This window comes from Chiloscyllium plagiosum, chromosome 7 (assembly GCF_004010195.1).
Source record: "Chiloscyllium plagiosum isolate BGI_BamShark_2017 chromosome 7, ASM401019v2, whole genome shotgun sequence".
In the NCBI taxonomy this organism is placed as follows: Eukaryota; Metazoa; Chordata; class Chondrichthyes; order Orectolobiformes; family Hemiscylliidae; genus Chiloscyllium; species Chiloscyllium plagiosum.
In genome coordinates, this window is record NC_057716.1 from 56,685,042 (window position 1) to 56,694,666 (window position 9,625).

Sequence of the window (9,625 nt, forward strand, 5' to 3'; positions counted from 1 at the left end):
GTTGAATGTTCAAAATGATCGGAAAAATGGTTGTTTGCTCTTACATGTTCTTACAAGCAGAAATACTTCCTCAGCGAGCATAACTGAGAGCATTTCTAACAATGGAGCACCAGTAATGGAAAGTCAATACTGTTGAGACACATTTTGCTCAAAGTGTGAGTTCACTGAAGCAGGTGTCCAACAACCACCAAGAGAATGATTTCTTAAAAAACTGGCATCAAGCTCAGAGTGGCATACTGCCCTCAGAGAGCTTCCCAAGCTGCAGGAATCAACCTTTGCCTTAACACATGCTACATGCTTGTGTATCTAAAGCTTTCACAGATATTTGCTATTTCTATTCTTGAAATTGGGAAATATAAGACGAAGAGAAAACATTCTTTCATGCCATCTCCATCAGATTGAGAACATAATTTCTGAAGATTATAAAAGGCGAACCAACAAGAACTGTATCTGTTTTAGGAAAATAAAAAGCATTTCATATATATTTGACTATGATTTAAAATAAATATTAAAAAAGACTGTGGTAGCCACATGGTGAAATTAATTTATTTATCTTAATGCTGGGACTCATCAACTTAACATTGGTCAAGACGAGATGGTTTCTATATAGATTTGATTTTAATACCCAGATACTTGATCTATCATAAGCACCATTTAATTCTTACAGAATTATGGTTGTTTCATTATGATTTCAGTCTGAAAACGCAACTCTTAAAAAAAAATTTGCATTTAAACATCTGCAAAGAAGTAATGTTCGGACATTAGTTTCTCATCCCTCATTTGGTCCAGCAGTGTTGACTTAAAATATCAAATGAATCATATTACTATTGCTTTTGTGTTTGTTCTCCATCGAATGAAATATTACTCTTAACTTTGCATTAGCAACATATTATTTTCTCCTGTTTGTATGCTGCGTCATTCAGGAAAAAAAACAGAATATGGAATCTGAAATATTTAATTCAAGTTCTCATCTAAAATATCACTTATCTTTTTATGTCCTAAATGTCATGTACATCTACAAGAATAATATGCACTTCTAATGCAAAATATCACAAGAAAATTGTGAAACTTCTTTTCAGATTTATGCATTTGTAACACTGAACAAAAAAGTTAATCATAAGCATACATTTATAAGTCTTCTCTTTATTACTCACTGCATAAATCCTTTATGTTTATCAAAGCTGCATTAAGATTGGTTTATCAAAAGCATAATCAGTATGTTTAACCCTTCCCCAGCACACAATGAGTGTACTGAAAGGCTCTTAATATGAAATTAAATCCTGACTGCTGTGAAGTGATGTTTAACATTAGCTTTTCTAAAAAAAAGAGTCAATTCTGTAAAAGACTTCATTGATCTGCATCTGTTTTATGTGTTCTTTAGTTCTAGAATGCCACACAAGCAAGATTTATTGACTGCACAGAAAAGGAATAAGCATTACAAGTCTTACATATGTGGGTATAGGTATAATGTTATCTTCGATGTACAATAGTCAAATCTAACTTTACCAGTAAATAGTTCTGTGTTGACTCCAATGCCTCTTTTTTTTTGGTGTGATCTGGTGTTCACTGCTAACCATTGAATTGATAGTATCCATAATCAGATCCAAGAATCATGACAAATTGAGGTCACATTGGATATCAAACAAACTTCTATTTTGCCAGGCCAAATTTGTAATTAACTTTTACCCACTTGATCTTAGTCCAACTCTACTGTCAATCTCTGCATTTCTTATTTCCTGGCTGACTCTCAAAGTCTGATTCTTACATTCATATCCTGGCATGTGTGACATTTGTAGGTAGGAGGATACTGATGCCACTTCCCTTTTCCTGACTAAGGGATCATTGGTCTGCAGTGAAAGAACAATAACTACTGGTGAGTCTTAATAAGAAGAGATACTTGCTTTCATGATTTGTTGTTTATTTTATTATAGCAATTAGGTAAAAGTTAAATCAGCAATTTGGACATCAGTGCTAGTTTTATGAGTCATAGAAGATAACTCTGTCCCGTTAAATATCCAGACGTATTCTCTCTATTTCCCAATTCAAGACTATTGAACATCATCCGATTTGGTGGAGCTTAACAAATTCTCCAACATTAACCTTTACAAAACCATTGTCTTACATCTCCCTTCAAGCTTTTATTCCTCTAGAGTTAACAATTCTTCATACATGTATATAATTAACTGGCAGAAAGTGAGGACTGCCAATGCTGGAGGCCAGAGTTGAAAAGTATGGTGCTGGAAAAACACAGCAGGCCAGACAGCATCCGAGGAGCAGGAGAATCAATGTTTCGGGCACAAGCCCTTCTTCATTCCTGAACGTTGATTCTCCTGCTCCTCGGATGCTGCCTGGCCTGCTGTGTTTTTCCAGCACCAAACATTTCAACTATAAGTAACTGGCCCCTGCAAGTCAGACTTCACAAATACAGATGGTGGAAAATGTTCATATTTTTCTAGAATATGCTGTCCTCAGACTTAGAAAATTAGTACCTCTTTGGCTTGAAGGCAGTTAACCTTGATTCTGAACTTGTGCTTACGTGATCTGTAAATTATCTCTCTGCTTGAGAACCTTTTATGTCTTGCATGTACGTCATAGTGAACATCATTCCTGCTAATCCACTAGGAGGGTCCATTTTCTTTTCCAGATAATCATTAATCACTTGATTGAGTTTTTCAAAGGAACTCTTTCCGACTGACTCAGCTAGTTGTCCCATTTTTTAAAAAAACATCTGGGGGACTCTTAACCTCATGAATCTCTGTCATAGGGGACTGCAGTTTTGCAGAAACAATTACTTTTTTCTTTGAGATATCCTGGATTTTTGAGGCAGACAATTTCTTCTTTTTGACCATCTTCTGAATCTGTGGACCATTGGTCTGGCTTTCATTTGAGTCACAAGTTAGTCATCTTCATTTTATGCAAGCAAACTTTTATTCTCAATCTTCTGATAAATCTGTGTTTCAGTATGCAAATTCTTTACTTTGATTGATCATTATATTGGACATCTCCATCCACTCACTTTGTTTCCTATATGTTATATCAAATATTTTCTTTTTGTCAGTCATGGTACTTGCTACATACTTAAAATTCTCTCTGTCAATGACACTGATCCTTCTGCTTTAGAAGATAAACAAATAAAATCTTCATTTTGAATTTATGTTGTCTCATCCTCAGACATCTAATTCAAATTGGCAACAGCAATTAGTTCTGACAAGTTTTGCTGTTGAATAGTTCATTTAATGAATGCTCAGTGAGCTTGAGTGCATTGTCCTGCTTATTTTTGTTGCCAGTAATTGCTTCAGCTCACACTCCCATCTGATTTCTGTCATAATAAACTTTTTCATGATGATGATAATGGAAACCATTGCTACCCCTCCTATATATTTCCAGATTTCCAGCATAATCTGCACAGTCTTCTTTTTTTAAAGAATTTTATTTGTTGTCAGATTTGATTCATTGGTGAAAGTTACTAAATTGCTTTAAAAGTATCAGCGCCTTCTACATTTTTGTGTTTTTTAACATCAACAACTGTAAGTCATATTGAACACGGGTGTGTTTGCTTGTTCAGCTTATGATTTAGCATTTAACTTTAAAGCTATTCTGTGACTAAAGAATGGTTTTCTCTAAAATATCCAAACCAATGTTGCATATGGCCCGTCTCTGTTATTAACCCTTGTTCATGGAATTATTTCAACTGATTGGTCATCTTAATATGATAATTTATTCTTCATACTTTAAAACTTTGAAATTTGGCAGAATCTCGATGCTGTTGCAACTTCTTTCCTTTGAAGAATGTTAAATCTATAAATAGCAATGCTATTTGATTTTCCCAGGCTGAAAGATTTTAAACCACCCATTATAGTAATGGTGTATTGAATTCCACTTTTCAGTATTTAATCATTTTAAATAGTAATGTTGTACAATTGAAATGCATAATGGACATTTTCCCATATTCTTGAGATCAACATGTAGGCTTTCTGACTTTACAAGAAAAGTGGAAGTTTCCTGCTATTTTAATGGATAGTATAAATGAAATATTACCTTTCATGTTCTAATACATGATACACTTCCTATTCCACAACTTGCACAAATAAAACCTTTTGCATGCAATCGATCTTTTTTTCCCACCAGACTTTTGATTCAAAATACAGATCTATCACTTTGTGATTTCAAACATCTTCTTACCGCTAAATTCTACTTGCTTTCACATTTTATTAGTCCATTTTGTCATCTACCTTCTGTTTGAGATTTTCCTGGTGCAGATTCAGTGTAAAGTGATTTTTCCATGGTAACTGCTTTCTGTTGTTCGTTCGTTCTGGCGACAATGCTCATTGTGAGCAGTAAAGACATTTTTTTAATTTCTGGCTTTCATGACCTTTTTCTTTGCACCATTAATTTAAAGTTTTTGCCCTTGCTGAACAGGGATTTTTAACTTTACTCACGGTGTTCCAATTCATTTGCTTCCTAGTCAAACAACTAAGTAAGTCTCCCATAAATTCCAATACCTTGCATTGTAATGCTGCTGCCAGCATTCTTGTGTACAAGGACAGGCACCCATTTCATGGCTAGGAGCAAGTTTTATTGCAGGGTGTTTAGTTTGCTTTCTTAGTGTTCACTTTGTGCCAACTTGGGTTCTCACAGCATCTCTGCCTTGTCTTGCCTGTTTGTGCTGTGCTGTCACACAGAATTTACAGCTTACAGCACTTCGATCTTGCCTTTCCTTTTAGCACATACACTAGGCCAGATAGTTTGTCATGGTTGTCAGCAGTGATCAGTCAAGGGAGTTTACATGTTGCTGCGTGGCAGTGTGCTCCGTCAAAGTCACACCTACAGCGTGTGCCAGCAGCCTACATGGCAAACACACTGCATGTGCTTCAGCAAAATAGCCATATCTCAAATTCTAAGGGGAGTAGTCCCGACGCAAAGCAACAGGGACAAAAACAGAAATTGTTGGAGAAACTCACCAGGTTTGACAGCATCTGTGGGGAGGGAAAGTAAATTCTAATTTCTCTCCCCTGATGCTGTCAAACCTGTTGAGGTTCTCCAGCATTTCCATTTTGCGTCAGATCCTCAGTATCCATAACTCTTTGCTCTTTTTTAAAATCAAGGGGGACTGTCATTGATCTGAGAGTTCTGGCACAGTAAGTCAAGTCTCTGGGACCCAATGCCAACACCACTCCCCATCTCACATCCTGACCTGAATGAATACCCTGCCCCCAACACCATTGCTGGGCCCATCACACACACCACTGCCAACATCAGAATCTCACAGTATTCCTGGCTGTGCTGGATCCAGTATCTCCCAATTGCTGTCATGCAGCTTAGGAGGAACATTGCCTACTGCCTTGTGCTCTGGAATGCTATCCAATTGGTACCCTAACCCTTGTCCACTTTCAGCCTTACCACCTTCCTCATGAAGGGCTTTTGCCCGAAACGTCAATTTTCCTGCTCCTCGGATGCTGCCTGACCTGCTGTGCTTTTCCAGCACCACTCTAATCTAGACTCTTGCCAACTTTCACCCCGTTTACTTGGTACCCTATCCACCTGGAACCTTATTTACCTGGTACCTGCTTAACTGGCACCCTACAACCACTAAACTGCCACACTATCCACCTGGGACCATTCCCATCCAGCTATCTACATACATGTCACTTTTTCACCTTCCTAGCTGGTACTCTACACTTCAGGCGCCCGAACCTCATACTTGACTTATGTACTTATCTTTTCAAAGTGACTGTCTGTGAGGCTGGACTATTTAAGTTACAGAATGCGGCACTTGACTGCTGTGAGAAAGGGGGCATAGGAACATATGAACAGGTGTAAGCCATTGAGCCTCTTGAACCTGTCCCACCATTCAAATAGATCATGGTTGATCTCTCCATATACCTGCCTTTGGCCCGTATCCCTTAACACTCTTGCGTAACAAAAATTTATCTACCTCATATTTAAAATTAACTACTGATCCTGCACCCACTTTCCTCATGAAGAGAGTTCCAAACATCTTTGTGTGTAGAAGTGCTTCTTAGCATCTCTCATGAACAATCTGGTCATAACTTTAGACTTGTTAAGGATTTTAGAATCCTTAACAAGTGGAAGTAGTTTATCTTTATCTACCCTGTCTTTCCTGATAACATAGGGTAATACGGTCATACAGCACAGAAACAGACCCTTCACTCCAACTTGTCCATGCTGATCAAGTTGCCCAAACTAAGCTATTCCATTTGCCTGTGTTTGGCCCATATGCCGCTAAACCTTTCCTATTCATGTGCCTGGCCAACTGTCTTTTAAATGTTGTAACTGTATTCACCTCTACCACATCGTCAGACAATTCATTCCACATATGAACCACCTTCTGTGAGAAAAAGTTGCTCCACAGGTCCCTTTTAAACTTCCCACACTCAAATTAAACCTTTGCCCTTTAGTTTTGTACTCCCCTACCCTACAGGAAAGAGTTTTGCTAATCACCTCATCTAATGCCCCTCATCATTTTATAAACCTCTACAAGATAACCTATCAGCTTCATACACTCCAGTGAAAAAAAGTCTCAGCCTATTCAGCCTCTCCTTGCAATTCAAACCTTCCAGATTCAGTGACATCCCTGTAAGACTTTTTTACATCTTTTCCAATTAATAACGTTGAATGTCTTGCAGACTTTGATCAGATCACCACTCAAACTTCTAAAATATAGAGAAAACAGGCTGGATTTGTATAATCTCTCCTCGTATCATTGTAGTAAGCTTACGTTGTACTCCCTCCAAGAACAATACATCCTTTGTAAGCTGTGGTGCCCACATCTACGCTCAGCACTCCAAGTGGAGTCTAACCGGAGTTTTGTATTGTACTTCTGCATCCTTATACTCCAGCCAAATGCTTTCCCCTTACCATTCAACTTTGAGGAATCTGTCACAATGAAAGTATGTCTCAGCATTTCTGAAGGGAGCCCTGATTGGAATCTCTTGTTCAGAAATGCAGAGCTCTTTGTTAACCAAAACATGCAGGAGAGTGGCAACCTGTGTGTCAATGCCACTCATCAGAAAATCCAGTTGTTATAAAGACTCAGATGATATGACACACCTATCACTTCAAGATCCAAAGGTGTTTGTCCCACTTTCCACCCACGACTATATAACATCATCAAACTGTTTGAAGCTTAATGTAGTTTCCAACAATAACCTTCCTGAATCATTACCATATACATACATGCCAATCTGGAACCTTAACTTAACCTGAATCTTGGGACTAGTCAGAAACCCAAACAGCTTTTACCTACAAATTGACGCCAAATAGAACATAAGAACTCAGACCAGGATTAGGCCATCTGGCCTTTCGGGACTGCCCTGCCATCCAATAAGATCATGGCTGATCTTTTTGTAGCCTCAGCTCCACTTACCCACCCTGTCACCATTACCCTTAAATCCTTTAATGTTCAAAAAGTTATCTATCTTAGTTTTAAAAATATTTACTGAAGAAGCCTCAACCACTTCTCTGGGCAGAGAATTCCACAGATTTCACAACTCTCTGGGTGAAGAAGTTCTTTCTCAATTCAGTCCTAAATCTGCTCCCCCCAATTTTGAGGTTATGCCCTCTTGTCCTAGTTTCATCTGCCAGTGGAAAGACCCTCTCTATTTCCATCTTATCTATTCCCTTCATAATTTTATATGTTTCTATAACATCCCCCCTCATTCTTCTAAATTCCAATTAATATAATCTCAGTCTACTCAGTCTCTCCTCATAAGCTAACCCCCACAACTCCGGAATGAACCTAGTAAATCTTCTCTCACCCCCTCTAGTGCCAGTGCATCCTTTCTCAAGTAAGCAGACCAAAACTGTACGCAGTTCTCCACGTGTGGCCTCACCAGCACCCTATACAGCTGCAACACCTGCTTTGAAACTCAATCCATTTAGCAATGAAGGACAAAATTCTATTTGCTTTCTTAATTACCTGTTGTACTTGCAGACCAACCTTCTGTGATTCACGCACAAGGGCACCCAAGTCCCTCTGCGTAGCAGCATGCTGCAATTTCTTACCATTCAAGTAATAGTCATTTTTACTGTTATTCCTACTGAAATGGTTGACTTTACATTTACATCTGCCAGACTTTGCCCATTCACTTAAACTATCTATGTCCCTTTGCAAAGTTTCACAGTCCTCTGCACATTTTGTTCTACAACTCATCTTAGTGTCATCCACAAACTTTGACACACTACACTACACAAATGATCTGTGTAAATTGTGAATAATTGTGGTGCCAACACTGATCCTTGAGGCACACCACTGAGTCACTGACTGCCAACCAGAATACCACTCACTTATTCCCACACTTTGCTTCCTGTTGGTTAACGAATACTCTATCCATGCTAATACATCATCCACGATGCCATGGATCTTTATCTTATGCAGCAGCCTTTTGTGTGACGCCTTGTTAAATGCCTTTTGGAAATCTAGATACATCACATCTACTGCGTCCCTGTTGTCCACTGTGTTCATAATGTCTTTGCAGAATTCCAAAAGATTAGTTAAGCATGACCTGCCCTTCATGAACCCATGCTGTGTCTGTTCAACGGGACAATTTTTATCGAGATGCCTTGCTATTTTATCTTTGATAATAGACTCAAGCATTTTCCCCACTACAGAAGTTAAACTAACTGGTCTATAGTTCCCCATCTTTTGTCTATCTCCCTTCTTAAACAGTGGGGTCATATCCAGGACCTAGATTATCCTCTTGGAGGCGGGAAACAAACACTGCATCTATTTTTGTGTCAGAAATTTCCATCCATTCAGAAACTAATTTGCCCCGTCACTGAGGTGATTTCTTAAATGATATGGAGACAGGTTTCCTGTCTGATTAAAACAAGAAATTAGAAGGATTTCAGATACTCAAGGTATTCAGCACGGAGACTATTGCTTATGCCAAGTCTTCATCTGCTGAACAGGGCCCCAAAACAATAAAGGGGAACTGACAGCCTAGCACCTACCTAAAACAGATAGTAGTCCTTTTCACGAAGGATGGCAGGAGGCCAATTCATTACACAGTAGCAGCACCTTTCAGGCAATGCCATCACACTCTACTCCAATTCATGCGTATCTCTTATCCCCAAGTTATCCGCACTGAATTTCCCCTTCCAGGGTCTCACCATCCTGAAGATTCACATCTTTCTGGAGGGCTATGTTATGAAGATCACAGGATGCTACTGCAATGATTAAGATCTTTGCAGGAAGATATTACAGGACACCCCTTGACCTCAAAAGAGACCAGACTCAGTAGCCTGTGAACCCTCAATACCCCATCATTTGTGATCCTGATGAATTGCCTATCATTGATAATGAGATAATCAATGTGGTGATCCACTGATGTACAGTACCTGTGAGATACTGTTGAATGAAAAAAGCTTAAAATGTTGCTGGAAAAGCGCAGCAAGTCAGGCAGCATCCAAGGAACAGGAGAATCGACGTTTCGAGCATAAGCCCTTCTTCAGGAATGAGGAAAGTGTGTCCAGCAGGCTAAGATAAAAGGTAGGGAGGAGGGACTTGGGGGAGGGGCGTTGGAAATGCGATAGGTGGAAGGAGGTCAAGGTGAGGGTGATAGGCCGGAGTGGGGTGGGGGCGGAGAGGTCAGGAAGAAGATTG